Source organism: Mandrillus leucophaeus, unplaced genomic scaffold (genome assembly GCF_000951045.1).
Source record: "Mandrillus leucophaeus isolate KB7577 unplaced genomic scaffold, Mleu.le_1.0 Scaffold666, whole genome shotgun sequence".
NCBI classification, from domain to species: domain Eukaryota; kingdom Metazoa; phylum Chordata; class Mammalia; order Primates; family Cercopithecidae; genus Mandrillus; species Mandrillus leucophaeus.
In genome coordinates, this window is record NW_012107208.1 from 842,267 (window position 1) to 858,693 (window position 16,427).

Below are 16,427 nucleotides of genomic sequence, written 5' to 3' on the forward strand. Positions count from 1 at the left end.
TAATGAGTATTTTGTTTGTTGGTTGGTTTTTAGAGACAGGGTCTCTATCACCCAGGCTGGAGTGTGGTGGTATGATCATAGCTCACTGTAACCTTGACCTCCTGGGCTCAAGTAATCCTCCCGCCTTAGCCTCCTGAGTAGCTACAGGCATGTGCCACCATGCCCAGCTATTTTTTTTTTTTTTTTTTTTGTAGAAATGGAATCTCACTATGTTGCCCAAGCTGGTCTCAAACTCCTGGCCTCAAGCAGTCCACCCACCTCAGCCTCCCATCTGAAGGGTTTGTTTTGTCTTGTTTTGCTTCAAATTTTGACGTTTATTTTAGATATAGGAGATACATGTGCAGATTTGTTACATGGGTATATTGCACACAGGTAGTGAGCACAGTACCCAATTGGTAGTTTTTCAACCTACAGCCTCTTCCTCCCTCCCCCATCTAGCAGTGTGCAGTGTCTATTGTTCCCATGTTTATGTCCATGTGTACTCAGTGTTTAGCTCCCACTTATAAGTGAGAACATGTGGTATTTGGTTTTCTGTTCCTGCATTAGTTTGCTTAGGATCATGGCCTCCAGTTCTATCTATGTTGCTGCAAAGGACATGATTTCATTCTTTTTTATAGCTGTGTAGTATTCCATGGTATATATGTACCACGTTTTCTTTATCCAATCAACCATTGATAGGTACCTAGGTTGATGCCATGTCTTTGCTATTGTGAATAGCACAACGATAACCATATGAGTGCATGTGTCTTTTTGGTAGAATGATCTAGTTTCCTTTGGGTATATATCCAGTGATGAGATTTGCTGGGCCAAATGGTAGTTCTGTTTTCAGTTCTTTGAGAAATATCCAGACTACTTTTCCCAGTGGCTGAACTAATTTACATTCCCACCTACAATGTGTAAGTATTCCCTTTTCTCCACAGCCTTGACTTTTTAGTAATAGCCATTATTATTATTATTATTATTATTATTATTATTATCATCGAGATGGAGTTTCGCTCTTGTTGCCCAGGCTGGAGTGCAATGGTGTGATCTCGGTTCACTGCAACCTCCGCCTCCCAGGTTCAAGCTATTCTCCTGCCTCAGCCTCCCTAGTAGCTGGGATTACAGATATGCGCCACCACGCCCGGATTTTTTTTTTTTTTTTTTTTTTTTTTGTATTTTTAGTAGAGACGGGGTTTCTCCATGTTGGTCAGGCTGGTCTCAAACTCGCGACCTCAGGTGATCCGCCTGCCTTGGCCTCCCAAAGTCCTGGGATTACAGGCATGAGCCACTGTGTCTGGCCAGTAATAGCCATTTTGACTGGTGTAAGATGATACCTCATTGTGGTTTTCATTCGCATTTCTCTAATGAGTAGTGATGTTCAGCGTTTTTTTCATATACTTGCTAGCTGTGCGTATATCTTCTTTTGTAAAGTGTCTGCTCATGTTCTTTGCCCATTTTTAATGGGATTATTTGTTTTATGCTTGTTGATTTTTTTAAGTTCCTTATAGATTCTGGATATTAGACCTTTGTTGAATACATAGTTTGCAAAAAATTTCTCTCATTCTGTAGGTTGTCTGTTTACTCTATTGATACTTTCTTTTGTTGTGCAGAAGTTCTTTAGTTTAATTAGGTTCCACTTGTCAATTATTGTCTTTGTTGCAATTGAAGCCTTTTATTTTTTCTAGCCTCAAACCACCAAATATGTTTTTTTAAGATTAAGTTTTAATTGAAAAAGTCATCCATAAATTTGGGGCAAAGAAACTGTTCAATATGTGAAAAAAATATTTTGAGAATAATAAGTGTCAAGTATGATGACTGGAATGATTTTCTTTTCTGCTCGGGGAAGATAAAGAAATATAATTTTTCTTTGAGTATCCAGTCAATGACTACATTTTTAATTTTGTTTCAAAAGTGTACCTTAATTATAAGCTATCTGTACAAACTCTAACAATAATTGCTTTTATGTGACATTGACCTTAAGTAAGATTAAAATGAACCTTACAGGAATTTGTTGAGCTACTAATGAAAATAGTGATCCTGAAACATGCAAAGTTAATTAACAATGTATTTCTAAGTGAATTTCATATTTTATACAAAAGTAGGAGAATATTTCTTAATCCTGTAAAGTTTTAAGAATTTGAGCAAATAAGATTTTACAGTAGAGTCTATTATTTTATAGCAAGAACATAAGAAATTGAAGTTCAAATATGACCGAAACAGTTCTGTCTCATTCTATGGAGGAAGTTATTACTTCCTAGTCAGCCAGTAGTTTTGTAGGCATTATAATATGGGAGTCAAAGACCTTGGGTCTGTTTACAGCTGGAACTAAGTTCGCTATTTCCATAGGTGTTCTACAGCAAGGCCGTGGTCTAACAACAACACAGAGCAATAATGTCTGAAATCAAAAGAAGTGGCAGTTCGATGTCTCAAATAGCTTTCACACTGAGCCTCTTAAATTGGTTTTCTTTACCCATAAAACAGATGAAGTAACTGAGGCTGTAAGAAGTTAATAACTTTCCCAAAATTGCAGAGCTAAATAAGTTTCCAGGCTGGGGCAACTGTGATATAATTGAGTTAAGAATACAAAAAATTGTAGCAGCATTATAGTAGCAGATGATCAGCCTGACTGTTACCAGTGAAAGATGCCAATGGGATACTTAAATGGAGATTTTTTCAGGAGAAAGTGAAATCCTCATTCTGTGGAGTTCAGGAAGTGGGTCAAGAGAAATTGACATCCAACAAACATTTGAATGGTGAATCGAATAAACCATCAGGTGTGTGTGAGTGGAGAAGATAATTGAGGCCTTGGAGGAAAGGAATGCCAGGGTAGGAATGGATCCTATAACATAATGAAGACTAAGGGAAGAAAGAACTTTAAGAAAGAGTTGCTTAATTGTGTCAGATACTATTGAGAGGTCCTTTGGGGTAAAAATAAGACCTTTGAAATAAAATGGACATCAGGGATCTTTTCCTAGCATGGAGGCCCCCAGAAGTTTGGCAGTGTACTAAGTGATGATTTTAATAACCATGTTTCTCACCTAAATGAGGAAGGGCTAATTTTAGAACCATAGTGAAACAAGATGACACACTTTATTACAGGATTTTTTCCCACTTAAAGACAAGTCTTTTTTTCTCAAATGTTCTTTGGACCTACTTGAATCCTTACATTTTTAATTTTGTGTATAAAATATTTTTTCATTATCTTTATGGAGTAACTCACAGATAATTTATTTAAAAAGCAATGAGTTAGATAATAATCTTAATTTTTCTATTACATAACAATGTTGCTCATAAAATGATTTTTACAAAGTTCAAAAGGTGCTTAAATTTAGAGCCAAGTCTTTTTTCTTTTGTCATCTTTTTATAAACCAAAGAGTGCGCCTTATTTATGCCTTTGATGAGATGTACAGTATGTTGTAAAAAAAGATGTTCTCTCAGTGCTCTGAGGAAGCTCATAAAATGGTGGAAAAGATGCCAAAAGAAATCATTCATTAAAATTACTGCATATCTAGTGGCTCATTGGCTTGAATTTACACTATGAAATTGTTTATTAACTGATTGACTATGTACATGTATAATAGCTAAACACTGGGTACACTTATGATGGGTAAAAACTGCTCTTTGGTGTCATCTGACGTTCTTGGCTTTTGTTTATTTCCCTGAGGTTGTCTCTTTAATCAGGTAACATTTAGCGAGAGAGGAGAGAACATGCCATGCTGTGTGTGTGTGTGTGTGTGTGTGTGTGTGTGTGTGTGTGTGTGTTTTAAATAGACTTCATTTTTTAGAGCAGGTTTAGGTTCACAGCAAAATTGGGTGGAAAGTAAAGAGAGTTACCATGTATCCTCTGTCTCCACACCCACAAAATCTCCCCCGCTATCGATATCCTGTACCAGAGTGATACATTTGTTATAGTCAGTGAACCTACACTGATACATCCTTATCACCCAGAGTCCATAGTTTTCATTAGGGTTCACTCTTCATGTTGTAAATTCTATGGATTTGGGCAAATGTATAATAACAGGCATCCACCATTACAGTATCACACAAAGTAGTTTCACTGCTCTAAAAAATCCTCTGTGCTCCATCTATTTATCTCTCTCCCTAACCCCTGGCAACCACTGATCTTTTGACTGTCTTCATAGTTTTGCCTTTTCCAAAATGTCGTATAGTTGGAATCATACAGTATGTGGCCTTTTCAGATTGGCTTCTTTCACTTAGTAATATGCATTTAAGTTTCCTCCATGTCTTTTCATGGCTTGATAGCTCTTTTTTTGTGCGAAATAATATTCCATTGTCTAAATGTACTACAGTTTATTTATTCATTCACCTACGGAAGGACATCTTAGTTGCTTCCAAGTATTGACAATTATGAATAAAGCTGCTATAAACATCTGTGTGCAGACATACACGTGTGTGGAAGTAAGTTTTTAACTCATTTGGTTAAATACCAAGGAATGTGAGTGCTGGATTCTAGGATAAGACTTTGTTTAGTGTTGTAAGAAACTACCAGACTGCTTTCCAAAGTGGTTGTGCCATTTTGCATTTCCACCAGCAACAGATGGGAATTACTGTTTCTCCACATCCTCACCAGCATTGGATGGTGTGATATTGTCGATGTTTTGAAGTTTGGACATTTTAATAGGTGTGTAGGATCATCTAATTGCTGTTTTAATTTGCAATTCCCTAATGACGTATGATGTGAAACATCTTTCCATATGCTTATTTGCCATCTGTATATCTCCTTTGGTGAGATGTCTGTTCAAGTATTTTGCTCATTTTTAAAATTAGGTTGTTTGTTTTCTTACTGCTGAGTTTCAGAGTTCTTTGTGTATTTTCAATATCAGTCCTTTATCCAATGTGTCTTTTGCAAATATTTTCTCCCAGTCAGTGGCTTTTCTTCTCATTCTCTTGACATTATATTTAACAGAGGAGAAGTTTTTTAATTTTAGTAAGGTCAAGCTTATCAGTTATGTCTTTCATGGATAGTGCCCTTGGTGTTGTAAAGGGAGCTTTTAAAAATACCAAATACCCAACCCCCCTTTTAGAAATTTTATTTTAATTAGCCTGGGTGAGGCCTGAGCCTCAGCATTCTTTAAACTCTCCATTCAATCCTAAAATTTAAAAGTACAAGTCTAAAGACGTGGAGACCTTTCTCTAGTTTCAGGCAGTAGCTTTCTATGATTAAAAGCAAAAACAAAGCTACTATTTGTTTTACTGGTGACAGTCTACTTTTCTGGCTTTCCTCCTACCTCTTTGACTTCTTCTTTACAGTCTTACTCAGTGTAGGGGAGATCCAGGGCTCCTCCTAGTCTACCATTTCTTCTTTAGCTAGAGTCTGATTCTGGGTGATCTCAGTCAAATAGCTTTAAATACACTCCATAGGTTGACAACCTCCAAATGTATAGCTCCAGCTCTGAAACTGGCCCTGAAATCCAGACCTGTATATCAACCCGTCTTCTTCACATTTCAACTTGGATGTCTTACAAGAATGTCAAACTGAACCTGTTTCAAATGGAGTTAATGCATACAGCTCCACCCCTCACCAAACCTGTGCTTCCCTCACTCCACCATGGGGCAGGAATCACCCTTGATTTCTCTCCTTTTTTTAACTACCACGTCCAATGCAGAGGAAATCTTGTATGTTCTCCCAAATATATCTGAAATCTGTTCACTTCACTCTGTCTCCACTACTTCAACCTTGGTACAGGCTACCACCTTCTCTTGTCTAGGAGATTTCAGTGACTTCTCTCCTGCCACACTTTGCTCCTTTCCACCTCCTTATCTGCACATGATCCATCTTGACATATGAGCCAAAGTGAGCTTCCTGATTGAAGAGACAAAGAGCAAACTCTTCTCTCTTTCCCTCTAGACTCCTGAATCTCAACGTGATTTCTAGAGTTCCACCAGCCATCTGGTGCCCATGAATTGACCTGCCAGAGGAAAACAGAAGCCAACAGTGCTGAGTATGATGGAAGTGGAAGGAGCTTGGGTTTTTGATGATATCATGGAGCCACTATACCAGCCCTAGAAACTGCCCACCTCCAGATTGAGCACCATAAATGTCCTTATGTTTTAAGCTATTGATACTCAAGGTTTTGTCATTTGTCTTTAATGTGTCCTTGTGGACATACTCCTACACCACAACCGTAGAAACTTTGTCTGTCTTATTCAATGCCAGAGCCCCTGGGATGAGAACAGCTCGGGCAGTTAGGAGGCACTCAAAGAAATTTCTTTTTCTGTATTTCAAAGTTTATTTCAAATTATTTACTATGGCTTTGTGATAATGACATTTAAATAGTCATGCTTTCTGAAAGACAGTTTTTTCATAAAAGAATATTTGTTGAATGAATGCATGGATGAAAGCAAGCACCTGTTTTCAGCCCTGCTGGGCTACTTATCTTTGCTCCTCTGCTTTAGTCTCCTTGCACATATATAACCTCTCCTTTGTCTGGCTTGCCATTTTATCCTCTCCTTTTTAACCCCACTTGGCACCAGATCCCTGACCTTCACTCTGCTCATCACACCCTCCTGGCTTACGGTAGCCTAAATTTAAGCCCAGACAAAATGTACGGCTGCAAGTCACTTCGAAAACTCACCTTTGTCCTCTAGTTCCCACTCTGTGCCTTCAAAGCCCAGATCCGGTGGCGTTCTCCTGGATGTACCACTTCCTCTTATTGTACCTTTTGCTTTTCTTGTGGCACTTATCATGCTCTACCTTGCAGTGTCTTCACAAGTGAACATTTCTCTCTTCCCTATAATATCATAAACATTTTTAAGAACTGGATCCATGTCCTACTTTTATGTGTCTCCCCAACAAATAGCAGAGCATTACTACATAGGTGCTGCTCAGGGAGTTTCTGTTGAACAGGGGCAGCAGAGCGTAGTAGGTAAGCCATGGTCTTTGGAGACAAGAAAGCCAGAGTTCATACCTGCCATTTGCCTGCTGTTTCAACCACAGGCAAGCCACCTAATTTCTCAGAGCCTCAGTTTTTCCATTTGTAAAATAGAGACAATAATGGTATCTACTTTATAGAGTTGTTGTGTATTTCTTTGAAAGAGATAATACATACAGAATATTTGGCACAGAGGCTGACAGAGAGCAAACACCCATTAAGTAGCTGCTATTACTATTAACAGGTATTTTTGAATGAATGAATACTATCATATTCATGGGACAACAGAAATTAGCAATCTCACTTGATCATTATAAACTGTGCCTCGTCGATTATGCTGGTATATTGGGATTACACAAATGCACATACACCATGGATCTTGTTATATACCCACAAAGGAACTTCCTACTTTTGAAATACTAGAGCAGAGACTAGAGCAGACTGACAATGAATCTGAAGCCATTTATTTGTTTGGGAAAGTAACTAGGAGGAAGTGGACACCATGTTCCCATCTGTATGTTAATGATGTTAGTTTGCCTAAATTTGGAAAATGTAGTATTCAGGTTAGGATTCCTGGTTGCCAACCTCAAAAACTGTCTCTAGCTAATTAAAGGAGAAAGGAATGTATTGGCAGGATCTTGGTGGGGGTGGGGATGGGGTGCAATTCACAGAATCACCAGGAAAGCTAGAGACCCAGGCTCATGAAATGGTGGCAAACACAGATGCAACCAAAGAGACCAAACTACTGAGGATGCAGTCACAGGCCCTGTATCCCCAGATTACTAACTGTCACATTGCTGGACTCGGTAGCTCCCCACACCAGCTGCTGCAACCTCTGGGATCTCGATTCCTGTGGAACTACAAAATCGGCATGCCTTGGTCATTCCTCCCAGATGGCTCATCTGGTGAACCAGGCTTGGTTACACCTGGCTCCTCCAGCTGTCCTAAGGAGGGGAGGGGAAACACCTGCTTCTTCAGATTCTGCAACTAGAACTCAGGTCCTATCTCCCACCTGCTTTGGGACGACCCATCCCCCCAGGGGTGTTTGAATGCTGGGTGACTTCTGTAAATATCCACTAGGGCTACCAAGAAAGAGAAATCCAACCTGAAACAGGACCAGAAATAAAAGGCTGAGAAGTGATCCCTTGAAAGATTTCTCAGCCAGCTGATAGACGTCTCCTTCTGCAAACTCTTCTCTCCCTTAATGTGTAGGAAATAACAGCAGGGGTCCTTTCATCCCTTTGGCAAAGTTAAAGGGAGCCCTCTTTCTCAGCAACATTAATGATGGCCAGTAAAGAAACTACACGTTGCACAGTGACCTTTCTAAAAAGCACGGTGATGAGATGAAAACAGTTGCTGTTGCCAGCTATCTATTGACAGGCTTAGAAATGGGTTCTCCCGAGCCCATTGTGGGGAGGCAAAGCCTTCCTCTTGAATGGGGCAGCAGATGGTATTCTTTGCCACTCCTGACAAAATAACGGCTGGAAGAAGCAGTGGGACTCCATCTGGGAGAGATCTTGTCTTCTGTGGCCAAGCAGTCAATGTGTTTGCAATCTTTACACTTTCTGTGGTGCTCTTTCAGAAGGGCAGATTGTAGAACGCTGGAAAATTCTGCCCAGGAACTGGGCAGAATTCATGCAACCCTGACAACCTGAAGGCAAAAGATGGCAGGGTGGAGTGGCAAGCATATGTTGAGAAAGCCACAGATTATTTCTTGGGAGAAATGAAAAGGTGGATGGATGTCAAGCTCTGGTATTTGAAAATGTTGGTGGCCAAAGAGTTTATTCCCCCTCCCAATGTGACCCACAAAATTAGGCCAGAAAATGTATTCCTGACTGTTTCCATGGCTCTTACTCAGCTACAAGTCATTTCCCCTTTCAGATTATTTCCAGTTTTAAGGCCCAATTTCCATTTGCTTTTCGATCTTCTGCTTTTAAGACATTTAGCCAATATCATCATCAGCCAAGTGCCAGGTTTTCTTTCAAGAATTGAATTTGTCATTTATCCATGATATTCACAGGTGGATTCTGTTTGTGACTGGCTGATCCAAGGTAGACAGGGTATTTTTTTTTTTCCCCAGGTGGAGTATAAGAAAAGGGATTTCTGGCAATAAAACTGAAAGTTTTAAGACACCTCTTGTAAATATCAGTGACCAGAGTAAAGATCCCATGGAAAAGTAATAAGGTGAATGTAAATTTATTAATGAATAACAAATGGTTTGATACAGAGTTGAACAAGACAGTTTCAGCATCAACAATTATATGAAGCTCCCAAGAAAAATTTCTTTTTGAGTTTTATAATGTATTATTTTTTCCACGAAATATTTTTTTTTAATTCTCAGTTTAATTCTTCATCAGTAGTATTAATAAAACCAACTATTCTGGGTCCAAGTTTACCTGACATAAAATAATTATTAAATGTTCTTTGTATTTTCTTCCAAAATTCCTGATGGTTTTCTGTCTTAATTTTAAGCTTTTAAAGGGCAAGAATTATGAAATATTTGCCTTTGTAGTCCCACAGCTCATAACACAGCATGATTCAGCTGCAGGTACTTAACCCACACACATAGTTACCTTTGTCACTTTTCTACTAGTTGTTGTGTAATAGGTTAGCCTTATCTATTAGTCTCTCCTTCATATAGCTCAAGGAGTCACGGAACACACGTTCTCATTGTTTCTAAATCAGACCTAAAGTTTTATTCTAAATGATGCAGATGAAGGCGCTTATTAAAGTGCCATTGTGAATTTAATCATGTATATGCTGCTAAAAATCATTTAATGGATGAACAATCCGGAAAAAAAGAACTCTCACCACCCACACACATCGTGATAAAATAGGGCAGCGTTTTGCACTTGCTTCAACAGCATCGCCTGAGAAAAAAATTTCTGGTTCCCATCTTTCCCCTCTCTTACTTAGAATTTCAACTTCATCACAGTCAGCTGCCGAATCGTTCAACAGAATGCCACTCTGCCTTTGTATTTCCAAAACTATGCGTCTCTATTGCGGACGGCACATCTTTATGGCAGCCACATGCTTGCAAAAGAATTAAATTCAGAATATTCATTTGGCCTCTTATTAGTTCCATAATACCATTAAAAAGGAAAGAAAGAAAGAAACTTCCTAGCCCTTGTTCTGCTACGCTGTTCCCATCGTAAGATGCTCCGTGGAAGGGAGCCGAGCGGTGGGCAGCGAGCGGCTGAGTCCCCGATAACGAGCGCCTCACATTTCCGTGGCATTCCCATTTGCTAGTGCGCTGCTGCGGCCGCACGCCTGATTGATATATGACTGCAATGGCACTTTTCCATTTGACATTCTCTCTCTCTCTCTCTCTCCCTCTCTCTCTCTCTCTCTCTCTCTCCCTCTCTCTCTCTCCCTGTGTCGCTTAAACAACAGTCCTAACTTTTGTGTGTTGCAAATATAAAAGGCAAGCCATGTGACAGAGGGACAGAAGAACAAAAGCATTTGGAAGTAACAGGACCTCTTTCTAGCTCTCAGAAAAGTCTGAGAAGAAAGGAGCCCTGCGTTCCCCTAAGGTAAGCAGGAAAACAAGCGCTGCCGGCTTGCCTAGGAAATCGCTTCTTTCCAAACCGAGCATTTCATCCTCCTCTCAGACAAAGAGACAACCTTTAAATACCACTTAAATTTGCATTACTTTAATTTGCATTAATCTGTAGCATGCTAGCATTGTGTTTCTTAAATGAACGGGTCTTTGAAGTCTGTGACAGAGCAGGGAGCCTCCTAGAAAAGCTTGAAAATATCTTTTGGTTTGACTTAAACAGATTTTGCTTTTCAAACTCTCTGCGTAGTTAGATATAACTTCGTGATGGTTCTTATAGTTGACCCCGTGAAAGGGGGCTGCGAAGTAGCAACTCGCCAACATGGATTCATGGAGCCCAGTATCTTCCCCAGCACCCTCATCCCACTTACAATGGGGGCACTATTAACGCAGGCAAGACTGCGAGTTTAAAAGCGCACTGTTTACTTTTATTACTACTTATGTATGCTGCTGATCTCCTGCCAGGGCTCTGCCGGAGTGCTCAGAATGACTTCAAACAATAGGCAACATTTATTTCTAGCTTTCTGTGTCACGCTTTGCAGGAATCCTGCTCCCCTGTATTCTTCTTTCAGCGTGCAGGTCTTCGCTTCCATAGATGCATTCGGGAGCACGGGGAGGAGATGAGGATGGATTTACTGTATGATTTTGATTGGGCAAAAAGTCCGAGGAAATGCATGCTGTTTGCCTTGGACTTATTGCAGGGGGTTATTTTTAGTCATCAGCTCGTCCCTGCAGCATGATGTTCAAGGAGTGACGGGGAAAGGATGCTCCCACCAGTACAGGGACCAGGACCTGTAGGAATGACTCCTACCTGAGGAATATTCTGAGGTTTCTTTCAAACTTTGGAATACAAGTTCTCTCTTTAAATGAACAATTGAGCTGTAGGAGGCCTGGGCATAACTCTTTCTTGGGGGACGGGAAGTTTGATTGTGTACAGAATGTTAATGACTCAGAACGCCCAGTAACTGAGGCTCATTGTAATAGACAAACCCAGATAAGCCTCCATGAGAGGCAGACTCCCATCTTTACTGAGATTCAGGTGCGGGAAAGGAAGCTATTTGCAAGATGGGAGTCCCTTGTACAGTTCTTTGTAACTCATTAATAACAGATATGGCTGCTGTGAAACATGTCTCTTTTCATTTCTAATATTAGTGTATTTTAATTACAAGGAGCTGGCATTGGCAAATTACCCCAACACATAAGATTAAATACCAGGTGCATTTGAAAACATAGAGATGCCTGAAATGCAGGGTTGCTGTGGGTGTCAACCAAATACAGCGGGGACTGCACAATGCTTCTCAATGAGCATTTAAACCAGATTCAAATATCTGCTCATTTTCTTCTCATCAGTCTTGCTAAGTCAAGGAAACTTTACGGTCCTGTTTGCCAGTTTTCATTGCAAATCGGGACATAATTTATGCAAAACTTTTCTGATTTTCTCTGATAACTAGCCTAATAAGCATCGCTGAATGAAAATCTGATATTTGAATGGGTTAATTTACAACTTTGGGGTATTCATTATTCAAGAAAGCCATAAAAGACTATGGATTCCGTTGCTATAAAATTTTATTGCAATTAAAAAAAAAAAAAACCTGCTGTCAGCAAAGCATTTAGCTGAATCAAAACAATTTTCTTAAACTATTATTCAGATCATTACATGAGAGTATTTGAACACAAAATGCAACGTTTTGCATCATTTATTTAAAAATACATTTGGTTCAGGTAACGGGAGAACTGGCTGAGGCCTTCTTACGACTGTGTACCAAGCAGCTGACACCCACAGATGGAAGCGTGCCTGTGGAGTTTTCAATCTTAATTCGAGTTTCAATGACACTGTCAAGGGAAAAATAAATCATTTTTCAATACATTTAACAATTTCCAAGTCATTTATTTTCCTGGGCCCTTGAAAAATGTGGTGAGTTTCTTGGAATTATAGCCACCAATGGTGGCCAGCAATCTTTACTCTATTTTAAGAACTCACAATTCAAGTACTATTATTCTCTGGTTAATTATTTATTTCATCAATTTTAAAATAAATATTTATTAAGCACTTTCTAGATACCCAGTGCTATGCTAGTCCTGATGGATGCAAAGGTGAATGAGACATTGTCCCATACTCTAATTCTCAGTCCATATGCCATCTCTAGTTAGATTTTGGAACTGAAATGGGCATTGCCAATGGGTAAAGTGGCCAATAACTTCCTTGTTCTAAAGAATTCTTTAAAACAGCTACTGGTTTCCAGATTTACTTGAAATGATTCTTGCTCATCAGTGGGCTTTCTTTCCATTTATGATTAAGGGGTTCCCCTTTGGCCTTTTTCACCAGATCCTGGGTACATGTCATTTGCACAGCTAACACAGCCTAGATCTTTCCAGCCTGGGTAGAAGAATCCCGGAAAAAGACAGTAGTTTATCCTTTCTCTGCTCTCCGGAGCACTCTTTGGAAAGGACCATATGCTGTCTCTACTGGGGATGGGTGTGAGTCACCTACTCAGTAGCTAACATCAGGGCCACTTGATGAATCATTGAATTCGAAACATGCATATGGAGGAAGATGCAGTCACTATCCCTCACCACTTACTTGTCCCACCCCCATATCAAAACCAATGACCTCTGGGCCTGGCCTAAATTCAAGAGGTCCCTGGGAAGAAACTGTTGGAAACTCTTCCCCAAACCTAGGTCTCCATCATAGCCACACAGTGTTGCTTTCAAATAACCCAGTATGGTGTTTTATCACTCGGTTAGGTTACTGGAGAAAAAACCCTGAAAACAGCATCACCAGGGTCCTTGACTTGGTCCTTATCAGCAGATAATCCCCCGTGGTTGGATTAAAATGCCTCTGACTCCCTGGGGTGCCTGACTCACCCTAGCCAGCCCTCAGCTTCTTGGCCAGCGGCCTTCAAGCCCATCCTCACCTCTTCCCATGACAGTCAGAGACTGCTTCTTTGCCCAGGCTCTCTTCAGCGGCCAGTGGGAGCAGAGGGGATGGGAAGCCAGGTGGACAGACTGTGAAGTGCTAAGGCAGAGCAGGGAAGCAGGGCTGTGAGAGAGGGTGGGTGAGCTCCAGGGCCTGGGTTGCTATGGCCTGTCCTGACTGTGATCAGCTGTCATTTCCTCTTCGTGTATGACACTGTGGAACATATTAAAATTTCTCTGGGATGGTATGTTTGGAATTCCTCTGATGCCCCACCTCACCAACTTACCCGGACAATAAAAGCAAGGTTGTAAGCCTTTGAACAGCTGGCTGGCTATATATTTCCCTTCTTTCTTTCGCATAATCTAATTCAGAAAAGAATCCAGCTAGACTGGCAGTGCCATGTCTGGGTACTTGTTTCCTGCAAGTCCTTCCTCCGCCACCTCCTCCCGCCAGTCCTGGAATCTTCCTGGGTGGCATGTGGCTTTTCTTTTCTTTTGCTCACCACCGCTCCCAGCCCGCCCCCTTTTCCCTTCGCCTGAGCTCCTTCCATTGTCAGCTGGCTCTTTGCTCTGCCTGTTTTCCAGACAGCTTGGGTCCTGTTCCATCCGGGGAGAACAGCCCATGAGATCTCCCCATCTCCATAGTATTCCCAGGATGTCATTCTTGGCACCAGCTCTGCCGGGCTGATAGGATTGGGGGGCTTTTTGTAGTCCCGAGCCTGAATCCACTCACAGAGAGGAGCAGCCACATGGCTTAGCTGCCCTTTGGGCTGCCGAGTGCAGGACTGGAGTGACCGGGTTGGCAGGGACCAGCATACCATCACAGTGACCCGAACATCTCCGGCAAAGGCCTTGGAGTGGGAGCGCTATGGGAATGCCTGGATGCACTTCGGCCTACATTAAGAGAAATGTGGTTATTCTCTGATTCGGGGGAGAGACAAGTGGTTTGAAACAAAGCTCTCTGGATCCTTGGCCCCTGCCCTGCCCCGTTTCCCCGTCTGTCCTTCCCACATCCCTCCCTCCCCAAACAGAAAGGAAGAGAGACAGGACTTCTAATTTGGCCAGCACAGACCCGAATGTCTTTATGAAACCCGTTTAGTGAAAGAAAGAGGGGAGAAATATATTCTGGGTTGATCCGAACTAAAAAATGCATGGGGCTTTGGAGATGGGGCGGAGGGGGGGCGGGGAGATTTTTTCTTTCTTTCTTTCTGTCTCTTAACAGCAGAACAACAGTTTCGTTGATGAGTTGCAAATGGAAGGAAGTGGACCTCTCAATTAGAGATTCCCATTTAAGAGCCTCAATGTAAACCTCCCTGTGACATCCTTAAAAGATGCTGCTAATGTCCCTGGGACCAAAAGGTATTAAAGAGCAAGCTACCAGGCAGCTTCCTATTCCTTTTCTTTTTCTGGGGGCTTTGGTCGTCTTTTCCAAATTAGCTAAAGTTCATTAAAAGACCCAAAAGGAAAAATTTAAAGCAGCTGAATTAAAATGAGTCTTTCCCTGTTAGCCTGACAAGAAGTAAAAAAGAGGAAGAAAGAAAGGGAAAGAAAGAGAAGAAAGAACCAATTCCCCTCCGCTACCACTTCTTGGGTTTTAATATGAATTATTCCATACAAGTCCCTAGGCTAGAGATCTATTTAAAGACGCCTGGCAGCATGAAGGGAGAGGGTAAAAATACAACCACTCTTTTGTCCATCAAAGGTTTTCTTTGGGAGGACATTAAGAGCATTCCTGTTTTCTTGTCTGCCCCTGCCAGTGGCAACGTTCCAACTGGTAGTACCCACTCCTCGCCCATCAGGTCAGCAATCATGAACTTCTGTGTTTAATTTCAGGAGAAAACAAAGGGTGGGAAATCCTTCCAAAACCCCTATGCGTGTGCAGCAGGGCAGGGTAGGCTGGAACTGCAATCAGTACTCACTTGGCTGTGCAGGTTGCATGCTGCAAATTCACACACCCACACAGTTGAGTTTTTGAGGAAGATTGTGCCGATGGCATGATTTCTGATGCCAGCTTCCCTTGCATCTGCAAAGCTCTTTTCTTGTGTCTCCAGCAGTCATTTGCTTGTCACCATTCATGTGTACTGTCCCCTTCGTCAGAGGTTCTCAGAGCCTGATGGTCAAGGATATGTCACTAGAGTCATACCCCCAGACCCATTTTCAACAGTAAGAACGTGAAACCCTGGATGGAGTTTGCAATCTGAAACAACTACTTTCTTGTTAGGAAGAGTGCTGACTCAGAAAATTCAAAGAATGGGTAACTTCAGTTGGCGACCTATCCCCAGTGCTCATAATCAGGAATTCATCCAGTTGGGGTCCATTTCACCCTCATGGCAAAATCTGGACATAAACATTGACTAGTAGCTTTAAACTGGGTATAAGATTTGCAATAGATAACATTTTGATCTTTTCTTTTTTTTTTTTTTCCACAAAAGCTATGAATTTTTCAGACAATTTGCTCTCTTCCAAGGCCTGGCTCAATCCCAACTTTTTCTTTTAAGCCATGATCCAACCAATTGCAATATCCTTTAAAAATGAAAGGGCAACAGGTTAAGACATTCAAGCAAGTCGATGAGCTGTCAGAAAATGTTCAAGGGTGGCCTTTCTACAGTGCCACAAACCAACAACAGCCCTAAACGTGGAGTCCTCTTCCATCCTTTCATCAGTAGGGAATAAAAATAGGGAGATGGCAGGTCATGGGAGAAGTAACAAAAGAGAAGTAAGAAGGATTATTTTTGATGTTCAAAATCTGCTGCTGCCCTTTCAATATTTTCAAATATGACAATTTCAGAAAGGGAAGGATCCCTTTATTTCACCTACTCTGCCTCCCAGGAAGGCGTTTGAAGTTGCTGTCTTTACCTGAAAAGGAGGTCAACTCCTCAAGGGAAAAAGCATCCCCTATCTTCAACTCGAAGTAAAATGGAGGTACACATATTCGTACCTAATTATGCGGGTACACGTATAATTTGTATCCACAAACTATGATGGATGTAAAGAATCAAAGAAATCCAATCCTTAATCAAAGTCCAATTTTTCTTTAAAACTTGAGAGGATATTTTAGGACTCGTTACATTTCTGTGATT

The 16,427-nt window shown here is 41.0% G+C and overlaps 1 protein-coding gene across 2 annotated transcripts in view; it reads left to right on the forward strand.

The window, feature by feature from the left end:
- NDP (Norrie disease (pseudoglioma)) overlaps window positions 1-16,427 on the forward strand; it is a 66,853-nt gene that overhangs the window by 31,505 nt on the left and 18,921 nt on the right. The window contains exon 1 of one of the 2 annotated variants that reach the window (XM_012001601.1): window positions 9,974-10,408. The exons of the other annotated variant lie outside the window; for it this stretch is intronic. The gene's annotated coding sequence lies outside the window, so the exon portion shown is untranslated. Of the gene's footprint in view, window positions 1-9,973; window positions 10,409-16,427 lie in introns of those variants that run through there. 2 annotated transcript variants of the gene reach the window in all.